Source organism: Bemisia tabaci, chromosome 6, assembly GCF_918797505.1.
Source record: "Bemisia tabaci chromosome 6, PGI_BMITA_v3".
Taxonomy (NCBI): Eukaryota; Metazoa; Arthropoda; class Insecta; order Hemiptera; family Aleyrodidae; genus Bemisia; species Bemisia tabaci.
This window is the reverse complement of record NC_092798.1, coordinates 19940836-19960294: the sequence shown is the minus strand read 5'-3', so window position 1 is coordinate 19960294 and position 19459 is coordinate 19940836. Positions and strand designations below refer to the sequence as shown.

The 19459-nt window shown below is 42.4% G+C and overlaps 1 protein-coding gene across 1 annotated transcript in view; it reads left to right on the top strand.

Moving 5' to 3' along the window:
• LOC109042462 (RNA/RNP complex-1-interacting phosphatase) overlaps positions 1-19459 on the top strand; it is a 108744-nt gene that overhangs the window by 6437 nt on the left and 82848 nt on the right. The window lies entirely within an intron of this gene.

Below are 19459 nucleotides of genomic sequence, written 5' to 3'. Positions count from 1 at the left end.
AAAATTTTTGCAGAGAATCGTTTCATACACGAGCAAATATTACGTTCTTTACACGCGTATACATGTGCATTAATTTAGTAGAGATGTAGAGGTGGACTCTCAGGGTAGGGTGGGATATCCCCTCCATTTTGGCCTCAACTTGAGAGCTTTTTTTGAGCTTGGGAGTTAATTTCAGAGAAAACCAGTGGCACCATCGTGTTTCTCGCGAACTTTTACATAAGATTCAACAATCAAATCGCAAATTCCTTACACATGCAACATCTCCATTATCTGCATAGTACGAAGAATATTCCTTTAACTTTTCGAAGGAATCCGCACAAACATTCTCCTGTAAAAAAGTAAATTCCCTAGATAAAGGCAATAGCTGACGCGGCTTGGTTCTTCTCTGCTTAACGCGGTCCAAATAATTGTATGGGCAACGAAAGAAAGTTCCTGAATCGAAGAAAATCGTGGGGGGGGGGGGGGGGGAGAGGAAGGGGGAGGGTTCGGGGAGGTTAGAGGGCCGCCGGACAGGGAGGGGGGAGAGGGACAGGCCAAGGGGCGATGGAGCAGTTTAACCGGAGGCGCGCGGGGAGAGGCCCGGAGAGAGAAGAGGAGAGGGAGTAGGGGGAGAGGAGTGAGAGAGAGGAAGGACGGGAGGAAGGGCTCCCCTTGCCGATCCCCCCTCCGCGTGAAGTTGGAAGAGAGAGAGAGGAGGAGAAGGGAGGGGAGAGGAGGATTCGGTTATGTTAGAGATACTCAATTCCGTACATAAGTACACACGTAATCAGTTTACGGAGCGGGGAGCCCTGAAAACGGAGAAGGCTCCCTCGATTCCTCGAGTTGGAAAACAAGTCGAAGTCGCGCTGCGCGGAGGAGCGATAATTTATCGGCCCTCGTCTAGACCCATTATTCACGATTGGGTATTTCAATTAACAGCATAGTCTTTTGATGTAATTAACCCGTTGCTCTAATCGTAATTGATTTCGCATTTAAAATAAGAATCGGTCGTTTGTCGTATTCTTTCGAGTCTACCGCTCTGTCAGCGTCACGGATTTATTGCCGCTGTCCCCCGAGCTCGAAATCCTGTCGCTCCTCCGAATTCATCCGGTTAGTTCCGTCTTTCACGCGGAGGTAAGGTGCCTTTCGGTAACTTTTATTCTTCGGTGCTTTCACCGTAAACGTACGTGCGTGATCACCCCCCACATGCAGTGCTTAAATCGTTCAAAAAACATGTCTGCAGCCATCTGATGTGTATACCTACATATTTTTTTGATCAGTAGCCGAAACCAAAGTGCAGGGTGTTTAGCATCAGGATTTGCCGATTTTCCCGATTCTATCAGAATTTTAGGTCAATCAGGATTTAATCCCGATTTAATCAGGATTTGAGAAAATCGGTCGTAAAATCAGGATTTGAGAAAATCGGCCGTCCGCTTTTTTTCCCGTTAATTATCCGCTATCCGCCAATTAATTTTTCTCCGCAAAAAATCAGGATTTGGAAAAATTATGAAATCAGGATTTAGCAGTCAAAAATCAGGATTTCCCAAAATGATGAAAAACTAGACACCCTGATACGAGACTCGGACCTTTCCTCGAGTTTCCTAGAAAAGAACGTCCAATATGTTTCTCTCTTTCTCATGAGGATCAATTCTATTCTTTTACTCATATTTTGGTCCAAGTTCGGAAAAATGTGTCTGTATGATGGGCCAAGATTGTATTATTTTTTGCGATTCAGAATCTTTCACGCGACTTCACAGAACAAAACAATAAGAATCTCCGGGTTTTTTTTTTTTTTCTGGCGGGATTTCTTTAATTTTTTTTTGGCAATTACGGGACATTACTTCCATCATTTCATAGTTTCCAGGAGCAACGCCTAGCAAAATTAAAATTTTTCAAACCCTAGTTTAAAAGCAGGATTTTGATTTGTAACATCGTAATGGTGATTGAGACAAATGCCTTCATAGTAAAGTAGAGTAGAGTTTGCCTCCAATTTTTAGTGTAGGCAGCACGAGTTTCCACGTGGTCCAATAAAGGTGATAAGGCACACTTCGTCACTCGCACTCAGAAGCTTTTTACCAAACGAGAAGAGGTTACTTTAATGTCATGTCAGTTTGCCTTCAATTTTTGGCGTAGGCAACACACGCTCCCACGTGGTCCAATAGTGGTATCATCCCCCTTTTAATAGTCAGGCAGTCCCTGTCGGCGCATGCGTTGTAGACACGATGACATAAGAAGGAGGTAAAAAAAAAGAGAAAGCGAAGTAGACGAAAAGAGAAAGATGAAGAAAAAGTAATAGTATAGTCGAGTAGTCCTAGATTCGACCAAATACCTTACCGTAATGCGTGAGTTTTCTACTCAGTTTTGTGATTTCATGGACACAGCAGCCAAGTTCGAGCGGCTAATGATTTTCTCAGAGGAGCTCCTCAAATTTTAGTTCGATTATTCGTATATTTAGGAAAATTATTCAACGGATTAAGCGTGACTCTTGTGTACTTGGTTCAAGTTCGAAATCAGTCCAGTTTTTGGTAAGGTCGTTTCGAATATTCCCATATTCAACGCTAGAAGGGAACAGCGCCTGCGTATACTGATATGCGCCCATCAATATGACGATGTATTCAGTTATTCCTTCTGTCCATCCGTCATTTTTATGCAAAATTTTATTGTAAGCGTACCACGTTCCGGGCCAATAATCCACATTCCTCGAAATCCCAGAATCCATGTACGCACAACGGGTGATCCGGCTATATCTGTTCTGCGTACGCCTTTTTAACATCGTTTTCCTCACTCTAGGTGTTTGTTCATCAGCCCAGGATTATTTTTTTTACGAGTTAGCATTATGATTCTGCTTCAGTGTGACCACCTATGCTGCCGTGCTATGGACAAACGCCGTATGAGCCTTCAGGCGTTGCCAAGTTTCCTCCGATAAAAACCGAATTCACTGGGAAAATTCTTAATATTATTCTCCAATATTTTCAGACAATTTTGTATTCAATTTAATCTAAAATATCTGAAAATGTTGAGGAAAAATATGCATGAATGTCGTCAAAAATACATGTTTTATCGAGGGAAATTTGGCAACTCTCGAATGTACATACGGCGCTCTTCCTTAGCACGGCAGTATGACTCGCTTGCTCGTGGCGCTAAGCCAGTGACTAGTCCAGATTTTGCACGAGTACCACATGATGCCAAGTGTACATAAATCTCATCGTTTAAAAAAAGAGGGGAAAAACTTTTTCAATATCCGAAAGCTTGTCCACTTTTCTTTTTTCGTTTCGTTCAAGTTAATGTGTATCAGTAACCATCTGAGTTCATCTTAAATCCAGTGGCGAAGGCGTGAATGATCGATTATTGATAATTCCTTATTGGAAGCTATGGTAAAGAATCGATTATTAAGGTGTTTGCTGCAAACACCCTGTTCACCGATCCTTTTTCATAGGTTTAAATGGTAGATCTATCGAAAAATCACACAGCGCGCCACGCCTCTGCTTAAATCGTCGTTCTGTTCAATTTGGTGTTTTTACCGAACAAGCATTAAAATTATAATCCATTATCGAAATATTTTTGTCCTTGGGAAAACTTCAAAGAAGGTCGGATGAAGAATAAGGATTGCGAAATCAGAGGTGGAGAGGTCCTGGAGTTTTGCCTTCCCCCCACCCATGATATGGATAAGTTGTCCTCCAAACCTCATTCTCCATGATTTTCAGAAATGTCCCACCTTTTGATCTCCATGAGACATTTTTAACCGAAGACCACCCCCATGAAAAATGTCTGGCTACGCTGTGCCGCTGCCAGTAACGTATTTATTATTCTCCAAAGGGATTTTTTCCAGATGGTAATGATTCTCTATTTTTTATCTAATTCTCGTTTCACATTTTTGTCGTACAATTATATCAATTCATGGTATAGAATTCAATTTTAGGCACAAAGGGTTACGACCCACCCTCCTCATTTTCTCCCTCAGTTTTTTTCTCAGTCTCATCGATTTGCTTCCCCAATCTCACCCTATCAATAAAATGATAGAATTAATGACCCCAAGCGTGGGATTCCAAGATCATTCGAGGGTTTTGCGCGTTTGAGCCATCAAATTTTTATTCTCCACCATTAGGTTTTCAGTTTATGATATTTCTTCTCATATTTCACTTTTACCTACTCCAGCGATCTCCCTTTTTATCAGAGTTTCATCTGCCTCGCCCGTACTCAAGAGGAGCGAAGAGGATCGGAAACATCAACTTTGAAACTTAATTTCTTTGTCTGAGGAGTGTATTCATAATCGTTAGTCAAAAACTGCATCAGTTAACGTCCGGTTATGGCGTGTGATGCGATAACGCGACAAATTGCATGCGCACTCGCAGTGGATCTTTCGCAGGTCGCCGGAATAGCTATTTTATTCTTAATGAGGGTCATCCATTCATGACGCCAGCGGGCTGATCATTGAAATTGATAGACAAAGCTATCAGACGTATGGTTATCTTCACTCCATATAGTTTCACCATGTCAAAAATCAAGTAGAATCATGTTGGATTTTACCATATTTCTGGTAAAATTTGCCATGCTTTTTTTCAGTAAGGAAGGGCCATTCCATACCAACTGGTCCTTTTTTGAAAAAGTTGCCTTCTCAGAATTTGATGAAATTTTACATACTCTGTGTACGCGCGTAACTGCTACCTAAATCAAAACACAAAATTATAAGTTGCTCCTCACGTTGGATTTTTATAAAGCTTTGAAAGCTCGCAAAAGTTGGCTACTTTCGATGGATGTCGCCATTTTATTGATCTGTAACTCCGGAACGGTTTATCCGAATGCAACACTGCGGGAAAAAAGTATTTTGGATTTATTAGAGGCCACCCTTCAAAATTTGACCAGGAAAAATACTCTTGATTCAATTTGCTGGATTCAAAAGGAAACCCTTAAATTAAAAGGCTTGGCTCTCGATTTAAGCAAATATCCGATTTAATCAAGAGTATTTTCTTGTCAAACTTTTTAAGAGTCTTGACTCTTGATCCAAGAGACTTTTTTTCCAGTGAATCGTTCCGGTACCAACTTCTGAGGAGGTCACTTTTTCATAGAAGCATTAGTTGTGGAATGACCCGGAAGGCCTAGAACTTTCTGCATCCTCATTTCCACTCGGGCTAGACACCAAGAAACCCCGTGGGAGGGGTTGATTATTAACTAAGCTTAAAATAACGTCCTAATTTCCCACAAGATTCCATCAGAATTACATCGTTTCTACGCCACCCCGAAGCTCAAACGTTGACAGGCGTTGACACGCATCCCCCGGTTTGACCCACCGCGAGGAACACCCTCGTCAAGTCTTTGAAACAATTTCGGCCTCTAAAAACTGCCAAGAGTACGACGGTGGGGTCCGCGTACCACCTACAAGTCAATTTATTCAGGAACACCGGTCGTCCGTCCGTTTATAGTTTTCTTTGATTTTTAATGAAGTCATTTCGAAATTGAATTACTCCCCCGCGCGCCCCGCCCGCCCGGAGATGTAATTCATAGCTGGAAACGTTTAATTTTCTCCCCGTGTGGTTGGCTGCTCCGGAGCCGGGAGTATCAATAACACGCTAGCGCTTTCGTGCTTGGCCGCGCGTTCAAGTCGCTCGCTGTTTGTCGAGAGCGCGCCCGCTTTTATTGTGTTTGTTTTACGATTTGTTTTCACTCTTCCTCTTAGTCGACCTCTTGTCAATTTAACACCTCTCTCGTCGCCGCTCGGTGACTCTGCGGCGATTTTGCAAGTTGGCAACACTGTTTTTTATTACTCCGTTTAACAATCCATTGAATGTATCGATTTCAGGCTAGGTAGGTGTGCTCCGCCAAGAATCGATTGGTTTTTAACATACACTCAAATGGACTCTGTGGCGATTTTGGCAAGTTGGGCAACACGTGTTTTACTCCGTTTTTTAAATCCATTGAACGGCATCGATTTCAGGTGAGGCGAGCTGTATCACCAAGAATCGATTTTTTTACCTACACTCAAATGGAGGGAGGACAGTGCTTTTACTCCATTTAAATCCATTGAAAGTATCGATTTCAGGCTAGGTAAGCTGCTCCGCCAAGAATCGATTGTTTTACATACATTTAAATGGAGGGGAAACAGTGTTGCCAACTTTGAAGAAGCGCCTCTGTCGATGTCCGCAGCAGGAATTTCTGTTGCCTCCTCGCGCTTTGAATTTGCAAAATCAAAGCTTTATTTTCGACTCGCTGCTTGTTGTTTAACCTTCAACTACTCACCAAAACTTGAAAATCACCAGGATTCCATCTTCAATGGCGCCCGTCAGCTAGAGGTCATTTGTGTGTCCTTTTCGCACGCACTGCCATGGATAGGAGAAACGCCGTATGAGCATTCGAATGCTGCTAAATTTCTCCCGATAAAATTTTAATTTCTTGAGGATATGATCGATAGTCTTCGTTTGATGTTTTGCAAATAGTTGAAGTCGGAGGTATGCTTCTTTGAAACATCTGAAAGAATGTTATTTACAAACCGCAGAAATTCTTTTTTTACGTAAGGAAATTTGGCAACGTCTAAAGGCTCATACGGTGTTCTTTCTCACCACGGCAGTATAGCTGTCACAGCCGCCGTGATATTCAGGCGTGGTGTTTGGGACCTTGGAAAACCGAGGGTTACATGGACTCTTTCAGGAAATAAAATATTCTGGAGAATCTGGGAGTTTGTTAGAGAATGGGTGCCATAAACCGAAAAACTCTTTTGTTTTCGCTCTGAGATCTTATTATTTTTAAATTTTTTGTCCCGCGTCCTTTTAGCTAAAATAGTTACACATTCTTCAATAGAAACGATCAAAGTTTCTTCTAAGCCCCGCAGTAAATCTAGTTTTTCTCTGAGAGAATGTAGAGAAAAATTACGAGAAACTCCCGTCGGAAGATTACGGTAACCTTTGACAGTTGCCGCACTTTTTGCTAATCTTGCCCTAGAAGAGAAGAGGTCTGCGTTGAAAAGAATTTTTTTTTTGTACAATGCACAAAATTGGTTCCAAAATTGCATTAATGCGCGAACAATGTACGTGTACAATTGCGCACGTACACGTTTGTACGTGTATAATTTGAGTAAAATTCTCGTTTTCTATCATTTCAAGTCATCTACATGTAAAGAGGAAAATTTAAGCAGGCAAATTTCCACCTATTCTGGGAATGCCGTGACAATCCTTTTACTCTACAAACGCATTTTTAGTGAATAGTTTTCTGCCTAATCTATCCCAGTCATTCATTTTCCAGTCTCATAAACATATTGCCATCGATCGAAGCGCAGTTTATCCTCATTGCAAACCCGCGACAAAAAAGCGGCAAAATCATAGTTAACGCTGCGGATAAAGAGCAGACTTGAGGCGGCGATTAAGCTATTTAAATAGGTGATTTTCCTCCTAAGTGATGGTTTTGGTTTAACAACGTATTACCTTCAGACTAGACAGGAGCATTACACGAACGATTCACGTGAGACTGTGCGCGACTAACAAGGCACATTACGCTAAAAGATTTGATAACGTGTCAGACGCAGAATGAAGGAGGAACGGTAAAGACGTCGTCTTCCGCACGAAAGAACGTAACTCCATTCCAAGGTTGCCAAATTGACTCAAACAATTAATTTATTTTACAAAGTTATACCCGTACAATTGTTGCCAAACTTAATCTGATTTTTTCATGAAATCTGAGGGAAAATCAGTGAAATTTTCGGTTAGGAACGCGTAAAATGTTCATAGTTCGTAGGCAATTTGCGAGGGGAAATTTGGCAACATTGATTTGAAGTTACGTTCTTTCACAAGGGAAGCGACGAAGAGACCACGGAGGGATGGGGGAGGGGGTGAACGGGGGGAGGGGAGAAAAAATTCTTGTTATTGTTCGAGGCATGAGATGCGCGGCGCGTTTAAGCAGGGTTCCAAACGAAACGATCGTTTAATGTTGCCACAATGAGGACATGAAACCGTGGTTGTGAAAACCTCAATCAGGACTGAATAGGAAGCCGCCGCCACGGCGAGGCATGCGCAATAAAAAAAGAGAAAAAGAACGAGGCAAAATGAATAGGAAACGAGAGGTATATGAGGATAATAACTGGTTTGAAAACCGCTGGGCGCCGTAATACCGTAGTTAGTGTCAGGATAATTACAAATGCATATTTGCGCGTGAAATTAGATTTCGAGTGAAGGAAGAGAAGGGTCTCGGCGGAAAACAGTGGTAGACAGCCAAGGAGAGGATGTTTCACTAGGGTTAACACTTGCATAATTTATACTAAAACATTGACAAGAGCGAGTAATTTTCAATTAATTTATTGCCGATGGGACGGACTTTAACTGTTATTTTATGGCGGCACTCATCAAAAGGAGCCAGTAAAGTTGCGCGGAACGAGGCTGGAGAAACCGGGGGGGGGGGGGAGGAGGGGGGCATGAATTAATAAAAGAAACTTCAACTCACGGCGCAAGCTCATGATGTTTGCGGTATAAAATGATCGATAGTTTATTGGCAAAAAAGGAGAGGGATTTCTGCTCCTTCCTTGTAACTCACTGCGCGCGCCGCGGAATTAACCGCCTGTCAATGAGTGCGCTCTGCGCAGCCGCGGTCGTGGTTCGACTTGGAGCGAGCTTCAATCCCGATCCCTGTCATGTCTCGTGCCCGCCAAAAGCGGCGCCTTTCATCCAGCCGCGGTTGAAACTTTAAAAGCAGCCTTCGAAATGGATCAGCGGACTGATTTTTGAAATTGTAGACGAAGCTATAGACAAAGAAGACATAGGGAGTATTCCAACTCGAGGTTCCAATTGAATCGAGGTATGCGAAAACGTCCGATGTCCAAAAAATCAACTTTTGGTAAACCGCAAAAAACTGTGGAGGCCTTTAGAATCGGCGTTTTGAAGAAAATCAAGGCATGTGTTTCTTAGTAAAGGGTTGTAGAAGAGGCACACAACTGTGTCCCATTCCAACTCCCATTCAGTGCTGAGTAATTTTAAAAAAAGGGCTTTGGACATCGGACGTTTTCGCATACATTGCAAAAATCTGCCCAAAAACCATTATTTTTGACCCCTCCAAAAACCTTTAAACTAGAGTAAAACATAATGTCAGACCTCCAGTAACACAAAAAAAAATATTTCTCTTTTCTTCGAGGCTTCAGTGAAAGTTACGTGACGGCGGAAGAAGAAAAATAATGGACATCGGACGTTTTCGCATACTTTGAGATTGCCCCTCAAGATATGTGTTCAGGATTGCCTAGAATGCATGAAATCGATTAGAATTATATAAAGTAGGGTGAAATTATTCATCTTCAGAGGGTCCTGAACGAGAATCCAAATTTGCCCCCTCGACAAATCATGGGAACCCCCCCCGAAAACCCCCAACATCAAAAAAACAGTCAGAAATTGGTTATTTTCTCTCGTTGTTCTGCTACTAGCGCACGTTTTGAGAGCAGAAATTTTTTTCTCATATAATTTCTCATCTATAGGGAGTTCTTAACGAGAATCCAAATTTGCCCCCTCGACCAATCATGGGGACCCCCCCGAAAACCCCTCCATAATCGAAACAACTGTCAAAAATCGGTTATTTTCTCTCGTTTTTCGGCTACCATCGCATGTTTTGGGAGCAGAACTTTTTTTCTCATTTAATTTCTCATCTATAGGGGGACCTTAACGAGAATCCAAAATTGCCCCCTCGAACAATCATGGGGACCCCTCCAAGCCCCCCCCCCCCCCCGATAAAAAAACGGTCAAAAATAGGTTATTCTCTCGTTTTACGGCTATTATCGCCAAAGCCGTTGATTTTAAGACAGAGTTTGTTGATCTCACATGAAAGCAGATAAAAATTCGGTCTTATTTATCCCGGTTTTAAATTTTTCTGATGAAAATTGCGGTCACTACAGGCGCAGTGGCGGTTATGAATTTAAGGCCCGCGCAGCCGCGACACGTAAGAGGCGATGGAGTATCTGTGTGAGGGTGTGTGGGTGTCTGTGTTGGGGGGGGGTATGGAATCCCCAGGGACTAGGTGAGTCCGACGGATCTCCCTTGGAAACTTTTGGAAAATTAAGACACTTCAGATCCCAATTTTGTCGATTTCGAGGGGGGGGGGGGAAGGGGGGGTGGAAGTAAAAATAATGGAGTGGAAAAGAAGTACGAGGGTCATCTAATGAGGTTCCCTACCTCTTATCTTCCAAACGGAAAGAGATAAATCAAATCGGTAAAAAAGTTCTTATAAGGCATACTCTAAGCTTTAAAAGAAGGAGAAAATGATGGACTAACCATCGGGTCTCTCGTGGGTTGTCGTTAGTTAGTCTATTACCTACCTCCGTTGTCCATTGCAACCACCCGTTTCTAACAATGGGATCCCTCCATATCCCTGTTGTCTTCTCTGTTTATAGCTTCGTCTACCGATTTTGAAATCAGCCCACAGAGAGCTGATTGTTGAAATTGATAGACGAAGCGATAGAAAAATGAGACATAGGGAGTATGGAGCGATCCTAATGGTTGAAATGGGTGGTTCCAAAGACTAAGGTAGAAAATGATGGGCTAAATATAGGGTCTCCTGTGGGTTGTCGTTAGTTAGTCAGTAGTAATTTCCTCATCGACTTTCTTTTTGAGACAACTAGAATGATTGTTTTTCCGATGGAATTTATGTTACGACAATTGAAAACCTAGTCGGCCTGCTATTCTGGTTGTCTTAAAAACACCTGATGAGAAAATTATTAACAGAACGTCCCCCTAGGCACTCTGGGAAACTAAATTTAGAACAAAAATTTCTCAAGAGTCAGAGAATTTATGCATATTACATCAATCTTGCAATCCTGTTCCCCTCGCTTACATTTCTGTGAAGTATGTAGACACCATGATGAACGGCGAAACTCCGAAAATTTAATTATTCTATACTTTCCTGCTTTCGAAGTCCGTATACGTTTTTAACTCTTGATTATTCAAAAATATTTTTTCCTTCCAAGAAATCTCTGACAAAGTTAGTGCTTTCCTAGCGTCTTCGCTGATCACGCCTCTGCACGCCAGATTAGTGGCAAAGCGCGAATTATCGGCTATCGATAATTTCTCATTTGAAACAATGGAGATATTGCATGTGTGAGGAATTTGTGATTTAACTGTAAATTCTTCTGTAAAAGTTCGCGAAAAACACGACGGTGCCACTGGTTTTCTCTGAAATCATCTCCCAAGCTCAAAAAAAGCTCTCAAGTTGAGGCCAAAATGGAGGGGATATCCCACCCTACCCTGAGAGTCCACGTCTACATCAAGACCAACTCTCCATGCAAAGATAGGGAGCAAATACATTGGCAGGGCTGTCACTTTATTTGGGGACTCCAAAACTGAAAACACGGCATCCCTGCTAATGTATTTGCTCCCTATCTTTGGCATTGAGAGTTTGTCTTGATGTAGAGGTGGACTTTCAGGATAGCGTGGGATATCCACTCCATTTTGGCCTCAACTTGAGAGCTTTTTTTGAGCTTGGGAGTTAATATTAGAAAAAACCAGAGGCACCATCGTGTATCTTGCGAACTTTTACACACGAATCAACAGTCAAATCGCAAATTCCTCACAAATGCAACATCTCCATTGTATCATATCGATAAGTGAGGTGTTGATTGCGAACACCTCGATAATCGATCCTTTTACGTAGGTCTAAATGACAGATCGATCGATCCATCGCAAAGCATGAAGCACGTCACGCCAGGTTATTAAAAGCTCACCAGCAATCTGAATCCCGCATTCCCATGGCGCCTGGATTATCTCACTCACGCTTAAAGTAAATAAATAAACGAGTGGAAAAAAAGGAGTTCTTAGGCCTCCGTACACGTATCATAACAACTATTCTAAACGAGAATATTATTTTTCAGAAAAGATGAGTGAAATACCGTTAAAATAGGGTATAACTGTTTTCCGAAGGCGCGGGTTGAAGCTGCAGCCTGAATGCATGATGAAGTCGTTGCGCTCTTCGGAGGCGTTGTAATTACAGCATCTTGAGCAAATAGATACCGAGATTGTGGGGATGACCAAGTATCGGAGGTGCAACGTTTAGTAATTGGTACATGGAGGACCTCACCGAGCACCGGGATGTAATCGAGTAACCAGACGGGTCTCCTCAGTCGCTGGTCCAGCGTTGATTATTCCTCCTCCGCTGCGTACATCACGATGACCCGCGGTTATACAACCCCTCAACTTACAGTAGTTGACACTTTTCTGTGTTATTAAGTGGCGCCTCTGCCTTTTCTGTAGAATGCTGGAATTTCTCTAACGGGACTCCGGATGGGCCACTGAACGGAAGGCAAATACTTTTTTATTATCATTTTGTTGTGGAGAAAACGCAGAGACGAGACCCTCCACTGGCCTCTTGGCGCCAGATGGAAGATTTTATTTTCGGGGATTCAACACTATATTCCTTATGGACAAGAGGGTGTCTACAAGTGCGGAATTTCCGGAAAGTCCGGAAATAGTACTGATTTTTCAAGGGCGGTCCGGAAGTACTGAAAAAGTGCGGAAATTTCGCAAGAAGGTCCGGAATTTTTGTCGCAATTTGAGCGAGAAAGTCAAATTTTTTAAATATTTTGAATTTCGTTAAAAGAAGGTACTGAAAAAGTACTGAATTTTTCTGTCGCGGAAGTACTGCATTTCTTGGGAATGTACTGAAAAAGTACTGTAAAAGTACTGATTTTTGGCCAGCCTGTTTTAGTAGACACACTGGGCAATCACAAGGAAGCAACAGTCATCTCCCTTTTTTCGGCTGATGACGTACCTACTTCGTGGATGATGAGATTCGGGTGACGTCATGAGCAAAACCAGTTTCCCAAATATCGGTTTGTTTGCCAAACGAAACTGCCAACTCGTTTTTAACCATCAACCAAGTAGGCAGGTCAACAGTTGAATGTTGAAGTCCCGAAAGTAAAAGCTGTCACCATTACCAAGATACTAGTGGAGGGTCTCATGTCTCTGAGAAAACGAGTGGATTAGCTGATTGATTGACAGAATGGCAATGCGGCAGGCTGATTATTGATATTGAGAGTGGAAGCAACAGACAAGGGAAAAATTTGCAATACTATCGGTGAAAGCGGGTGGATACGATAGACAAAGGAGGCCCACGAGAGACCCTATAGTTAGTCCATAAGGACCGCTCGTTTCAACCAGTAGGATCACCTACAATTTTTACATTTTGCGGAACATGAAATGGAACCGGTATTTTTCAAGATCTTTCGTAATTTTCAAAATTTTCATGAAATATTTCTCGTGAAATTTCAATATTTTATTTTTCATGAAATTTTGCCACCCTAATTGTGAGGTCAAGCTTATTCCGACTACCCCGATGCACTCATCGTGATTTTCAAGCCGCACTCCATAGGACAACCCTTCTTTTCGCTCCATCAAGAGTTTGCATCCCAGGCTGTTGTAGTTAGCAGTGGTGGTCAAGACAGGGGGCGGCGGCGGGCGAAGCCGAGAATGTGAGAAGCGTCAGTCACTCGGGTAACGGCCCGGTCGAAACGGAGAGTAATACTCGAGCGATTTTCACACCGAAAATATGACGCGATAAATGATGGGCAGGTTTCGTGTCGGCCGCCGCGAAGACAGGACCCGACCGCCGCACGTTTAGCGCCTCGTTGATATTTCAAAGGCGGGCTCCCGATTCCCAGTTGCCGATTTCCCGGGTTCGCTCCTTTTTTGCTCGGTGATTTTCGGTGGATTTGTGCCCTGCGCGGCAACAGTGGCTGCTCACGGGCGCCTGCGCCTTCTGCAACAAGCAACGTGCAATTACGCCGTCGCCCCGGACTCGTACTTTACACTTTTGAGCTATGTTGCCTCTCCATATGACTCCGCGAAATAATCTCCAATTTCTGGAATTTCAATTTAATAACAATCGTACACGGAAAAAAATTGGATGCTGATTCAGCATTTATGTATGTAAAAGTCGCTTTTACGGCGCGCTAGGGCGCTCTGCGACGCCACCCCCACACTCCCACAGGAATCTATCATGGTAGAGACCCTCTGGAAGCTGGCATCTCATTATCTCTTGACGAATGTACTCACCCGGATGATTTTGTACGTGTACTGTTAAAAGATGTGCTTCAAGTATCAAATGCTGATTTTACATCAAAAAGGATAGGTCATGGGTAAGAATCATGGATGTGCAGTTGAAAATTCTACTGCAGAAAACACAATCTGCCATAGAAAGGTGCAGCAGTATCGTTATGTTATGTGGTTTCCTGAAGTCCTAAAAAAAATCTGGTTGTTTGAATCTGCTTGAAGAAGAAGTACTCTAAAATTTGTTTAAAAGAGGGGTGCAGAATCTTCCAAGCTTCCACGTTTCCTCGCGCACACCCGTCGACTTTCCACATTTTGCTCATCAGTTTTCCTCAAAATTTCCCATCAATTTCAAAAGTGAGGACCTTTTACCTTTACTTTCTTTTGATTTCGACCTCTGACCCCGTAAAATCTTCTTCCCTCCACATTTTAACACATTTCCAAAGCTAAATACAACGGAAAAAGAGCCGAAAATCGTTGAAAAGCTTCCAATTTCTCAAATTTTTGGCAACCGACGATAGCGTCAGCAATGCATGATTTCCGTGTTTCCGGTGCGCGGCGGAATTTTCGGCGTTTTCCGGGACCGCGTTTCCGGTTTTAAACGCACGATCCTCCTCAATTTCAAAATCTAATTACAACCGGAAAAACGAGCTGAAAATCGTTGAAAAACTGCAGATTTCTTACATTTTTAGCACTCCTGATTGACCGACGACTGCGTCAGTAACGCACGATTTCCGTATTTCCGGTGCTCGGCGGAATTTCCGGCATTTTCCGTTTTTCGGGACCACGTTTCCGGTTTCAAACGCACGATCCTCCTCAATATCAAAATCTAATTACAACCGGAAAAACGAGCTAAAAATCGTTGAAACACTGCATATTTCTTACATTTTTAGCACTCCTGATTGACCGACGACTGCGTCAGCAACGCACGATTTCCGTATTTCCGGTGTTCGGCGGAATTTCCGGCGTTTTCCGGACTGCGTTTCCGGTTTGGAGTGCACGATCTGACCACGCCGAGGGAGGCCGATAAATAAATTAAACAAGGGAGCGGCTCGGTCGGGCCGGGAAGAATTACGATGCTAACACTCTGAGTCTGTCTTACTAATAATCAGGTTGCTGTAATTACTTGATAGTGAAATAACATGAATAGTCGCCGCCTCCAACCGCAACCGACCCGATCCGAACGCGAAAAATCCGGAGCTTTCGTTATTGCGTCCGCGGAATCCTCCTCGTCCTGATGAGAAATCACTTGCCGACCGATACTGCCGTGCGAAGTAAAACGTCGTATGAGGTTTCCGCGTATATTATGAGCGTTCGAATGTTGTCAAATTTCCTCTCAGAATATATTCATTTTTGAAGAAAGTTATGAATATTTTTCCTTTAGGTTTCAGACTTATGAGATCAAATTTCGAAATCATCGGAAAAATCGGAAGAGAAATATTTTCTAATTTTTCTGAAAAGTCGTCGTTTTTTGAAGGAAATTTGGCAACACCTGATGGTTCATACGGCGTTTTTTCTTTGCTCGGCAGTATAGCGAGTCGACGACGGTGAAACAGAAGAAATGCGTATCTCCGTTTGCGATGTTGCAGGCTTCTGGTCTTAATTCATTCTGTAAATTGGAAAATGATCGATGTTATTTTTTGAAATCTCCCTTGATTTTCCTTCTGTGTGAGGAATACTTTGTTATAATTCAAAGCAAAGGTGTTAATTTGTTCTCTTCCATGAAAATATAATGCTAGAGGAGATTTCTAAACAAGTTGATTTGACGCCAAAGAAGAAAGTGCAGGGTGTCCAGCATCAGGATTTTCCCGATTCTATCAGGATTGAAGTCATCAGGATTTAATCCCGATTTCATCAGGATTTGAGGTCAATCAGGATTTAATCCCGATTTCATCAGGATTGAGGTCATCAGGATTAATCCGATTTCATCGGATTAGGAACGTCGGTCGTAAAATCAGGATTTGAGAAAAGTTGGCTGTCCGAACAAATTTTTTTATGCATTCGCATACGCTTATACAGAAATTTTAATTTTTCCCCGCAAAAATCAGATTCTGATTGAAATATGATGAATCAGGATTTAGCAGTCAAAAATCAGGAAAAATTAGGATTTCATCAGGATTTCCCAAAATGAAAAAAAAACTAGACACCCCGAAGTGGTTTTTGAAAAAGCAATACAAATGCTGTATATTTAGGAGGAAAATACAGTTTTTCTCTGAAAAGTTGAAAGAAGGCGACAGTAAAACTCAAGTCTTCATCAAAGAGAAGAGTGTCTTTCCCCGAAGGAGGCAGAAGGATCAGAAAGGTATCAATGGTAGAGAAAATTCATGTGAGTGCGATTATGGCGCAGTACCGACGAAGGACAGTCGTAGTTGTGTTGGTCGATACCACTATAACGGCTTATAGGAGCGCGTATTGCCTATATCGTCAATTGAAGGATAATCTGCATGGGAAACATCTCGCATCCTTCAACTTCACTTGCAGCCAACATTGCAAACTTATTCGGTTGCATTGAAGTTAGAAGAGAAAGGGAGGAAAGACAAAAGCACAAAACGTTCACATTGAGAAAAGTTGATATTGACTTCAAAAGCTTCCAGACTTTACCAGAGGCTCTTTTGTTAGGGGAGCTGAAAAAAATGCGAGTAAAATAGAAACGATTGTGCATGTTGAATATTTCCTTTATTAGTACTTAAAAAGAAACTCATTAAAGATCGTTGATGTCGAATATTCCTGGCTCGATGAAAAAGTTTTACTGGTATCATCAAAGTCGCACAGTCAAGCGAAATTCGAATAAAACTTTCAAGAATTAAAAGTGCTCAGAGTTGCCGGCGATTTGGAAAACCAGGCACTTTAGGGAATTTGCGGCGGCTGGGGAATAAGTCAAGGAAAGTTAGGGTTTTTACACGAGAAGTCGGGTTTAATGATTTTAGCATGTAGCGTTCAGCAAAAGCGAGTGTAATTCAAGGGAAAGAAACAAAAGTGGAAGTTTTATTCAAATGTCAGGGACAGGGAATCCGAAAATTTTGGAGTCAGGGAAAAGTCAGGAAATTTTAGGATGAAGAAATTTGTTTGGAAAATATGAAGTCTTGACGTCATTCACGAAAAGTATGAAATTTGTAGACAAAGTGATAGACGAAGGAGACAAAAGGGATATGGAGGGATCCTATTGGGGGAAGCGGGTGGTTGCAATAGACATGGGAAGTAAGTAATAGACTAATAACGGCACCCACGAAAGACCCTATAGTTAGTCCATCATTTACCCCCTGAGTCTATAAAAACCACTCTTTTCAACGAATAGGATCGCTCCATTCCCTATGTCTTCTCTATCTATCGCTTTGTCTATAAATTTCAACAATCAGCCCGCAGATGTCTGTTTATCTTTATCCTACAGTATCACCGTGTCAAAAATCAAGTTGACTCATGGTAGAATTTACTATACTTCTGATAAAATTTGCCATACATTTTTTCAGTGAGACCAATTCTCGCAAGCAAGTAAACTGCAGGTGAATCAAACCATTGAGTCCTGTTTCCCGAAAAGAGGGCTGGAAAATCATCGGAAACAAATCGAAAACTCAAGAGGAGTTTTACGATGATAAGAAATATGTTCTCTTATATTTTTACTACGGCAACTAATAAGCCGTAAACCTTTTCGGGGGAGAACGGGCCGCCGCCCGCGACCGCGGTAATTGTCGCGAGAAACCCCCCCCCCCCCCCCCCGTCCGGTGCAGCGAGATGTTTATTATTTATGAAGTCGTAAAAAGAGGTGTTAGGTGCGGGTGTCCACGCCGACGCAACATTGTAGAATTCATCGGGAGTTCGCTTTATTGTGCGGTCAGTCCGTCTCCAACATCCGAAACCCTGTGACAAATTTTTCCTTTCGATGCCTCCATTTTCTCTCTCTGGGCTGTGTGGGGTAGCGTGCTTTGCGATATATCGATTGATCTGCAATTTAAACCTATGGAAAATGATCGATTAACAAGGTGTTCGCAACGATCACCTTAATAATCGATTCTTCACCATAGCTTCAAATGGGGAATTGTCGATAGTCGATCATTCACGCTTTGCCTCTGCCTCTCAGCTGTGTGGGGTGGCGTTGAGGATCACATTAAACGCTCGGTTATCAACACCTCGGGACTCGCCACCTTGACTGTTGTGTTAAGGAGGAAGACCGTATGAGCAATCAAACGTTGCCAATTTTTATCCGATAAAACAGAAATTTTTCAAAAAAGCAAGAAATATTCTCTCTTGAATTGAGTCAATTATACCCAAAGACATAAAGACGGAGTGCTGGTATCTAAAAGCACGGGGAAGAAGTGAAGCCATTCTGGCGATGTGAATCCATGCGCGGGAAACGAAACTTGATTTGAATTTGTCCTCTTGATTTTTCCACATTTCTTCCTCTAATCTCGTTTTATTTGCCTAAAACGAACGAATAAATAAAGTTGGGATTTTGAATCAATTTTTCTTCCATAGGATTTCCCTATTTTGGCTTGGTAACAAGGAGAAATCTTACAGGAATCTCAGGTAAAGTTAGTTTTTCTGCTGCTCTAACCAAAAGGAGAGGTGGCTTCATTTTCTTCTTCTAGCGCTACGTCTTTATGTCTTTGGAACTAATCCACTAGGAGTAAAGCTCTCTAAAAATGCTCAGAAAATCAAGAAGTTCAAAAATACTGGCGATTTATCTGAGAAAAATCGGGCAACGTGCAAATGTCCAAACGACGTTTTTCCTTACCACTGCATTTGTTGCGTTGTACCTACATGGTTGCTTTCAGCTCACAAATCCATGCCATCCTCGTAGGATTCAATTTAACATTCTCATTGACGCCGCGCGTACAGCCCGACCGACATCGAAAGTCCAAATCCATCGGGATAATCCGTGATTTCCACGGGCGCATCGACAACTCCGATTTCGCCACGTACTTTGTTTACCTGTGACCGACCTGCACCCCGCGCCCCGAATTACAGTTTTATTTCTCCTCATGCTCGGTCATTCTTCATTCCCGAGCTCTAAAAATTTTATAGCTTAATTAACATGCGTTTAACAGAGAGGTTTATAGATTTATTCGAGCGCCTCAAGGCTGTGAATGATCGCCGTGCGCGCTCTCGAAGGCTTTCTTTCGCTCCCGACTCAGCTCGGAATAGAGTATCCTTATAATTATTCACTTACAGTGTATAATTCTGGACTCCGGATACTGCCCGAGTGACCGTCTATTCAATTGAGGTTATGAAGTGGAGGCGGTATTTTTTGATATGACTATAATTCAAGTGCCTACTCACTCGCAAGGCCGATTTCCTCGGATTTATCTCCGGCACATGCTACTTCTTCAGCACGTCTCCGAGCTTATTTTATGCCTTTCCGAGGACTTTAGAGGGAAAAAATAGGAATGGGATAACGGAGGAAAATTTGGAGGCAAGAGGCAGGAAGATAGTAGGGAGGAAGCTGTAATTGGAGAAAATATGTTTTAGAGACCCTCTACTGACAATCC